General features: G+C 48.2%; 1 long non-coding RNA gene across 2 annotated transcripts in view; it reads left to right on the forward strand.

Annotated features, from left to right (window-relative positions):
• Positions 1 to 338: 338 nt before the first annotated feature.
• Positions 339 to 9,912, forward strand: part of LOC135100035 (uncharacterized) — a 221,844-nt gene continuing 212,270 nt past the window's right edge. For both annotated transcript variants that reach the window (XR_010268489.1, XR_010268490.1), the window contains exon 1: positions 339 to 418. This is a non-coding gene — a long non-coding RNA (uncharacterized LOC135100035). The remainder of the gene's footprint in view (positions 419 to 9,912) is intronic.

The following is a 9,912-nucleotide window of genomic DNA, read 5'->3' on the forward strand; positions in this document are numbered from 1 at the left end:
GGTTTCTTTGAAGAGCGAGCTAGCCATTCCGCACCGGCCTCCCTCGCCTCCGTTGTCCGCCGCGTCGCCGCCCAGCTGCTGCCGGGGCATTAGTACCTCGATGGGGGTCTGGGGCGCGAATTATCCCCCCGACCCAGCAGGGGCCCCGCAACACTCTTATAATGGAGCAGGTGTTTTTTTTTTTTTTTCGCTCTCTCTCTCTCTCTCTCTCTTTCTAATTAACTGGGGTTGTAGGCACTCCACGCGTTGGGTTCGCCGGGACCAATCTGTGTATCTTTCTTTACCCTCGCTGTATGTAGCTAAAGTTTTTACATCAAATTTTCCTCTTCCTCCCTCTGCAGACGCCCAGCGCGCCTCCCTCCCACGCGCCGAGACAACACGGGCTCCCTCTTCTACCTCTGGCGGCGGCTCTCTAGCGGTAAGTAGCTTAGTTTCGAGTAACTTCATGGAGCCTCTGCGCTTGATTGACGATTTCCTGAGATACAGATATCATCTCGAGGGTCAAATGTTGTGTCGAGGGGTGCGTACATGTTGCTGCAGACGGTTCTCTCTCTCTCTCTCTCTCTCTCTCTCTCTCTCTCTCTCTCTCTCTCTCTCTCTCTCTCTCTCTCTCTCTCTCTCTCTCTCTCTCTCTCTCTTACAGTTCCTTCAAGCCTCTGAAGAAGAAGCTGCTGAGATGGGAGTCTCTGAGGCCTCGTAACGTGTACTCTGACGAAGGAACGGCTGCGTGAGAGGCATGTGCTGCGACCTGGTTGTCTGGTTGTAGTCTAGGGTCTGTGCAGGTTCTTGGCGATTGTGGAACCGACAGTCTCGTTTACAGCAGCGGTACGATGTTTGGCGTAGTAACAGTTTGTGTTGAAGCGACCGCTATAGGTGCAGTGGTGGTCATGGCCATTGTGGCAGTAATGTGGTGGTTTTCCTGAACTGGTTGAGTGAGTGAACGGATCAGCAACAAAAGAGAAAATAAGTAAATCTTCCATCATGGACATAATTGACATGAATTTTCAATATTACATCCGAAACAAAAGGATGGAACGTGTATCCCATTGCTAACAAATGCTCGCTCGCGGCAGACAGCGGCCCACGACTACCCAGGGCGCGGTGAGCAATATCCCCGCAATCCGTGCTCATCTAGTGCGCTTCCCTTCCCTGTGGTTTCATCAGCCTAATCCTGGCGTCTGGTTTTACGGTCAATCATAGTAAAACGCCCATTGGTTTAGCCCATTCCCGATATTACTCGCTCTACTGCATACTTGGGCCAACGCAGGAGCGCCTCTGATGGACGGCAGTGTGCTTGAAGATCCCGCACTTGCTCCCTCCTTGTATTACCGAGGCTTAATGCTTTTGTCAATACGGAAGCCCAATACCCAATATTTCTTCGCAGGGGGAAGCATGCGAAGGTAGAACCACAGTGGCCAAGGTTTCCTCTTATTCCTCCTATACCTTTCTTCCGTTCCTCTTTCCTCCTCCTCCTTTCTCTTCCTCTTCCTCCTCCTCCGCCTTCTGTTTCCAGGCGCCGCAGCTCTGGGGATGTTGTGGCGGCGCTGGAGATGTTTTCGATCCATGTTGGTGGCTGCGTTTCGTGAGACCTTAGGAGAAAGGCGAGGAGGGAGATGAAGCGTCCCGAACCTAGCGGCCGGGGGAAGCTGCCTGATGAAGACGGATTGGTGGAACGATTCGAAAGTTACACGGAAAATATCGGCGGAGGCCCCTGCTGGAGGTGAGAGAAGGGGGTGAAAAGCGGAGGAAGAGGAGGACGAGGACGAGGAGGAGGAGGAGGAAGAGGATGGGAGGTGGTGGAAGGAGAGAAGGAGTTGGGGGGGTTATTGACAGCGGCGAGACTGCTTGGTATTCCAGCTGCGTGTCGGCGCCCTGAACCGAGCAATGGGAAAGTCCGCAATTCTGCCGAAATGCGCATGGCCAGGAGGGGGCCGAGACGGAGGTAAGCCGCTAACAGACCGCGCCGCCAGCCACACGCTCCGGAAAAGGGGAAGGGGAAATGGAAAAGAGCAAGAGTTACAACTGAAAAAGGAGAACATTAGGTGATAGAGGAGAGAGAGAGAGAGAGAGAGAGAGAGAGAGAGAGAGAGAGAGAGAGAGAGAGAGAGAGAGAGAGAGAGCCAAAGGACGCAAAAAAAAAAAAAAAATGGGAAGGAGAAACGAGTGAGGTCTATAGTTAGAAATGGGATAGGGAGGATCGGGTGATAGGGCGAGGAAAGAGAAAAGTGATCAGGGAGGTGAGGAGAATGGAAGAGGGAGATCCCGGGCTATATACCAAGATGGGAAAGACGAGGCTGGAGGTTGTAGAAAAGAGAAAAATAAAAAAAGATAAAGAATTCTGCGATAAAAGACCAGGTAAAAACATAATTATTAAAAAGTGAAAGGGATGGACGAATTAAACAATCTAACGACGAAAATTACTTGGAAAATTAAGTGAATGAGAGAGAGGAAGAATAAAATTAATGAAGGAAGAATCATGTGAACCAGGTAAACATGACACAGATCCCACCGCCCAATGATGACACGTGGGCAGGACAATGGAGGAGGTAGTAATACATACAAAGAAAACAAGACACCTTTTATCGCGGCTGAATCAGTTACTTGCAGCCTCACCCCAAGCACGACCCCTGCCGCTGCCATTGTTCCCCTCACCGCCACCGCCACCGCCTTTCCTCTCCTGGCCGTCACCACGTCCTTCAGGATATATCTCCAAAAACCAACCATTAGCCGCGGAGACGTGAGTAACGAGGTAAATCTATATTCAGGAATGGTGGCGAAGAAAAGTTGAAAACATGAAATATTAAGCATTTCGATTCAGCTCGTGCAGTGCAGCGCTCTCTTTGCGAACCTTCCGATGCTCAAAAATACACCACATCACAGACCGAAAACTGAACTAAACGATCTGAAAATTGACTTTGTTCTTAGACACGTACATCAAACACCAATGAAAACGTGAGAATTCTGACAGCAAGGTGGCCACAGTCTTCATTTTCACTTTTTTCACTTTTTTTTTCTTTTCTTTTCTTTTTTTTTTTTTTTTTAACATCGGCCTTGACTGGAGGCCGGAAGATGGCGAGGGCAGCGCCTCACGCTCTCATTAGTCCCCCGCCTCGCTGCTGCCTCTGATACCGCCCGCCACGTCATTACAGGAGGCTTTGCTGCACCGCGAGGGGACGGGAAGGGAAGCTAAAAAAGGACAGCGACAAGAGTAGGTGGTGGACGGAGAAAGAGAGAGAGAAGTGTTGTGTGAGAGAAGGAGAGAGAAGGTGGAAAGCAGACTAGAACGAAAAATGGGTTGGCTGTGCAAGAGGATGGGACGTGGTGGTGGTGATGGTGGTGGTGGTGGTGGTGGTGAATAAGATGAAGAAAAGAGGAAGAAGGAAGATGGAAATTATGCTTCAAGGAAAAGGAAAACGAGATGAGAATGTCGCTCAACAGATGAAACCAGATAACGAAATTGAGAGAGAGAGAGAGAGAGAGAGAGAGAGAGAGAGAGAGAGAGAGAGAGAGAGAGAGAGAGAGAGAGAGAGAGAGAGAGAGAGAGAGAGAGAGAGAGAGAGAGAGAGAGAGAGAGAGAGAGAGAGAGAGAGAGAGTATTACTTTCCCTCACTCCAGGGGATCGTGTGAGTGTAATGCGTTGAGATAATCTGGACTGACCCCCTGCTTGACGCCCGCCGTAATGGTCCCCCTACATTGCCTCCCTTACCTGATATTTTTTCCCATTGTCCCTTCATTAATGCCCCCGATATATCACACCCACACACACACACACACACACACACACACACACACACACACACACACACACACACACACACACACACACAGGAGATTCTCGTAAACACATATATTATTCAGATCATTATCCCTTGCTTCTCCCCGTCGCTACTACCACCACAGTAATCACCGCCACCCCTGCCGCCGCCGCCGCCGCCGCCGTCGTCCATGCACGTCGCCAGCACCAGCACATCACCAATCACCTGCCCACCCACAACAAGGCGGCCCAATCAAGCAGCTCCTCTCCATTCAGACTCAACACGTCCGCACCGAGCACCAGACGCTCCACAGACGCGCCATAATTAACGCCAGCGAAAATCTCAGCTCTTTACTTTTTATTCAGCCCTTTTTTGGTCGATTATTTTCACCCTCCTGCCATCCATTTCTCCATCCCTCCCACACCTAACACCCTCAGTGCCCTCAGGTCTTTTTCATGGGTCATTTAATTCGCGCGTACCGTGTGTTTGTGCTGCGGCCGCACGCGAATTTGTCGAACAAGAAGTAATTTCGTACATAATTGTCCCATTTTTTTGCTAAACTCCCGCTAAAATATTTGGGGGAGGTGGAGCAGCTGCTGGACAGAGGGAGGGGGAGGGGAGAGGCGCCGCACCTCCCGTTATGGAGTTACCCAACAAAAGTTTTCCATTCCACAGACAAGTTAGGATTGAAAGGCCGTAACTCGGGACGGCCGGGGCAGGACGCGTGCTCGGGGGTGTTGGGCCCGACTGGGATGTGTTTATAGATCAACCAGTGCATTAACGCATTTACATTGTGCATTGTATCGGATGTATGTTCTCTAGTCCTCGATGCTCTCAAATATTCATAGCTACTGCTGCTGTATATTTGTCAATGTCCGGAGTGAAAGTGAGTGGAGTGCTTTGTCGATGAAGAAGCTCATGAAACACAACACCTCGTCATGTGTGTGGGTGGCCTGACGTGCATTAACAGACCACAATTGTTCCTCTGTCTCGTTCCGCTCGCCCAGTGCGTGAAGAAATACACTCCCAGACCTCCACCAACAAACTCAGCGTTAGTGTAGTCTTCTTACATTATTAATTCATACAGCATGAGAATTATTAGCCTGTGTTCTCGTCCCACCACAAGCAAGATACTTCACCTCGCGCCATCACACCACCAACACCACAGCCAACGAAAGCAACAATAGCAGTAGCAAACACAGCACTAACATCACCACCACCACCACCACTCCGTCATCTCATTACCACCACCACATTGTACCTGAGTCAAGTTGATGTAGGCCCGAGCACCCAACTTTGGGGCAACGGTGGAAGCCTAAGCAGAGGTGCGCAGAAACCTGTGTAGGAACTTGACAAAGGAACGAAGCTTGCATGTGGAATCAGTTAACTAGCAAACTGGAAGTCCAATCAAACTTACGTCTTTCTTGAGCACAGTGTATCGTGAGAGAGAGAGAGAGAGAGAGAGAGAGAGAGAGAGAGAGAGAGAGAGAGAGAGAGAGAGAGAGAGAGAGAGAGAGAGAGAGAGAGAGAGAGAGAGAGAGAGAATGTGCTTTGACTGAATTCCCGTTTCTCTTTCTCCCTCTCTCTTTCTCTTTCTCTCTGCACATATATATATATATATATATATATATATATATATATATATATATATATATATATATATATATATATATATATATATATATATACGAGTATATACTCGTATATATATATATACACACACACACTATTCCATTATTACACAACACACTGTACACGCAAATGTTTCCGCTTATGCTTTGTTTGTTGGTAAATAATTATCAGTGTGTCTTCTTGTCTTTGTGTGTTTGCTCCTCTACTGCTGTTTGTTCGCCGGCAGCTGTATGTGGATGCCATCATGGGAGGCAAGCAGACAGATGAGAGAGAGAGAGAGAGAGAGAGAGAGAGAGAGAGAGAGAGAGAGAGAGAGAGAGAGAGAGAGAGAGAGAGAGAGAGAGAGAGAGAGAGAGAGAGAGAGAGAATTTTAAACACAGCATGCTAGAGAGTGCTTGATGTGTTCATGTGGGAACAACTTTATAATTCATGGTAGTGAAAGTACCATCCCTGAGACCCGACAGTGACTGAAAGGGTTTGTGGAGTTGATGTGAGTGAGGGTGTTTCTTGCATACGAGAGAGAGAGAGAGAGAGAGAGAGAGAGAGAGAGAGAGAGAGAGAGAGAGAGAGAGAGAGAGAGAGAGAGAGAGAGAGAGAGAGAGAGAGAGAGACGAGATGAGAGACGAGATGGAACGAAAAATGAGGATTAACAGAACGGTGTGTAAAATAAATAAGAAAAATCACAGAGCAGGTCATCGGCGAGGGCAGTGGAGCAGGGATGAGTGAGGTTCAGTGACACACAGTAAGGGATGACTGAGGTAATCCCTGGATGATGCTCATGCAGTGTAAGGATTTAATTATTGCACCTAAGGTTTATTCCACGCCAGCAAAACCCTGCCATTTAGGAGTCAGGAGAGGAGGAAAGAGAGAGGGAAGAGTGGGAAGTGGCGGGTCTTAAGAGGCCTTGAAGTGAGTGACGCAGAAGTAAGGGGCAGATGATGTGAAGGAGGGAGAGGAAGTGGGAGGGTGGAGGAGGAAGGAGGTGAGTCAAAAGGTAGGAAAAGTCTTATTATGTTTCCTTAGCACGTCGGCAGAACGGGATGGAAGAACGTGCGTTTTGCAGATGTTGCGTCTAGAAGGTCGCACGAGACGAGGGAACAAAATTATAGGACTCGCCTGACGCAGGATGTCGCGGCTGACGCAGTGACTCGCGGGGTGCGGAGCCTCGGCACGGTGCGCGTTGTGCGTGGCGGTGATCGATAAACGCTGATGTAGCTGTGGTACTTACGCTTGATATATCTGTAGGAAGTCCTCTGCTGACGATGATGGTAACTAACTGGAGATGCTCAACATGACAATGCTCTCAAGTAATGTTTTAATCATCTTTTATAAAACTGCCCCATCAACAGCAAATGTTATCACTTATATGAATAAGCTTTCTGAAGTGCACACAATGCAGTTCCTTTAGGTGAGAAGAAAGCAACAGAAGCAACTACTACTACTTCTGTAGTAGTAGTAGTAGTAGTACTACTACTGCTGTAGTAGTAGTAGTAGTAGTAGTAGTAGTAGTAGTGGTATTGGTAGTGGTGGTGTGAAAAGTGATCGTTGTCATTATGGTGGGGGAGGGGTAGTAGTGGTGGTGGTGATAGTGGTGGCGGCGGCGGCGGCTGCGACCTCCGGGGCGACGCGGACTAATGAAGGGCCGGAACTGCAGTGTTGGAACGATGGGCTGCGCTGGGTGCCCACCGACTGACTCCCTTCATTTCCCGGCACTCCCTTCCCTTACCCAGTACTCCTCTCTTTGTCTTTAACCTCGCTTCCGTTCTCGCCTGTTTCCAGCGCTGATATTACTGCTGGTTTATTCGAAATTCCTCTCTCTCTCTCTCTCTCTCTCTCTCTCTCTCTCTCTCTCTCTCTCTCTCTCTCTCTCTCTCTCTCTCTCTCTCTCTCTCTCTGCCCCTACGGGAAAGGTCCTCAACCGTTCACCCTTCGCACATGATAATGCTTTGTCTCCCAGCTGTCACAGAGGTCATTACGTTTAGTATCGAGATTTCTCATTTATATGTTTGCTATGTCAGTACTAGATCATTGTCACGGTCTCATTATGAGTATCCCCGCAGCGTCGCAGTCTCATTGGCACCGCGCTGCTAGGGGCACCACACAAGGGCTGGCCTGTTCTCCACCTCTGCTTTCACCTCCTGCGTTGATCTCCACACGACCCTCACGCAAACACTCACACACATGCTGCACAACAAAGCTTTTGTTTCTGATTTTTGAAATGAGTTATGTCTGCAACACTTCGTTTGTGGCAGGCCGTTCTTTGCTGGCCGTTTGTGGTAACTGAGATCGGACGTGCTTCCTATAGCAATCAGTCCAGATCCAAACATAAATATCGACACTGCTCTCCTGAAACAGCGCCGTGCTTTGTGTAATGGACAGAGATATACGTGGGCTGTGTGTCTTTGGAAGAGATAGCAAGATAGAAGCTGACGCATTGTGAGGCAGGCATCAAAGATAAAAAAGACGAAAGTAAAAGATATATCACTAAAGGCAGTGAAACAAGTGATAGGAGTAAATTGTAGGACAGGAAGGATGACAAGTAATGAAATAAAAGCACGAGAGGCAAGCTTAAGGGTTTCTCGCCGAGGAAATACTGTCATTCACTTACGAGCACGCAGACAAATAGACGGAAATCTCCGTCACAAAGGGCCGCGGAAAGCTTGCGGCCTGGAAAGCAAGAGATGCGGACACTGCTCTCAAGCGAGCATCTATTGTGTTTGTATTCAAGTCTGGAAAAGCAGGGTTTCCTCGGAGGCTCGCTGGCTACCTCGATAGTAATGCAGTAAAGCGAGTTTACAATTGTGTATTGTGAGGCCTTGCACGCGCGCCTGATACTATATATGTGTGTATATATATATATATATATATATATATATATATATATATATATATATATATATATATATATATATATATATATATATATACACACACACACACACACACACACACACACACACACACACACACACACACACACACACACACACACTACGTACATGAAGCACCACTCTCATGTCTGTGGATGGAACCGAATTGAATTGTGCTTAGAACCATTATGCTAATATATGCATCTATTCAACAATATTTGCACGTATATACAAACCTGCCTGAGGAATTATGTGCAGATGTGTACGTACGTAAGCGTACACATGTACGCGTTGTGAATATATGTGCATAAGGGATGTGGGTGAGGGGCGGGCGGCGGGCGGCGACACTGGGCGGAGTGCACTCGTACATCTCTCTTGACAGTACAGTTTAGATTAATTGGCTCAGACACTGCTGACCTGCAGGGGCCACCGTCCCCCGTCCCCTTGTGTTCATCACTTCCTTGAGCCTCCGAGAGGGATGGCTGCATCCTGACGCCGCGCAGGGGACAAGAATTAATCCGTATTAACTGCTAGCGTGGGTTCGTCATCCCCCTTCCCTCCGGTCCGTACATCAATCTGCTGTGGTGGTACGAGTTGACTGGAATGCCCGACGTACGATAAGATCCCATTTTTATCTTAGCTTCTCTTTTTACAGCCTCTTGTGCCGGCCGGTCACGCACGCTGATGTAAACAGGACCGCCGATGACGGCAAAAACGTCACTCGGTTTCCTGTTTCGGTAACGTGATTTCATTTAGGCTGACCAGACTCTTTGTTGGTGGTGGGCAGTCTCTCTCTCTCTCTCTCTCTCTCTCTCTCTCTCTCTCTCTCTCTCTCTCTCTCTCTCTCTCTCTCTCTCTCTCTCTCTCTCTCTCTCTCCCGATTTTATCTTCATGTCCCAGATAAACTATTCCAAACTAGGTAGTCTGATTTTGTTCGAAATATTCCGCGAATTTATTGTAGCAGCAGCTGGAACATTATTATTATTATTATTATTATTAGTAGTAGTAGTAGTAGTAGTAGTAGTAGTAGTAGTAGTAGTAGTAGTAGTAGTAGTAGTAGTAGCAATAGTAGTAGTAGTAGTAGTAGCAGTAGTAGTCTAGGATATTTGTCTTCGTGAATAGCATTATTGTACTTGAGATCTTTACACGATTATTACTCACTGTCCTCTCCCTGTTTCCTCATTATCCCTGCACCGAGCGTTGTGCCGCCTCACTCCCATCATTCGTCTCCATCCTCCCTCGCGACCTCCTTTGCAGTACCAACACCGCCTTTCCTCCCGTTGTCTTCACCTTCCTCTCATTCCTTGCTTCTTTCTCCTTACACATACCTTCTTCCCTCCTCTCCTCTCCTACCTCCGCTTCCCCACCGTCTCCCCTCCCCTCCCCCGCTCCCCTGTCGTCCCCTCGGTCTGTAATAAGGTGCGGAGGTACGGCACAGCTCACCATCACCTCCTGCTCGTTACACAGAGAAGGAATTTGCATGTTGCTCAAGGTTTAGTGATGCTGTACACCGAGTCTCCGTCCTCTTCCTCCGTCCTCCTCCTCCTCCTCCTCTTCCTTTCTCTTTCCTCCATTATTTGTACTGTTACTTCTTCAAACACTGATTTTTTTTTCATTTGCGTTGTTATCTTTCTTCCCATTTATCTGTTTCTCTT

Source organism: Scylla paramamosain, chromosome 4, assembly GCF_035594125.1.
Source record: "Scylla paramamosain isolate STU-SP2022 chromosome 4, ASM3559412v1, whole genome shotgun sequence".
Lineage (NCBI taxonomy): Eukaryota > Metazoa > Arthropoda > Malacostraca > Decapoda > Portunidae > Scylla > Scylla paramamosain.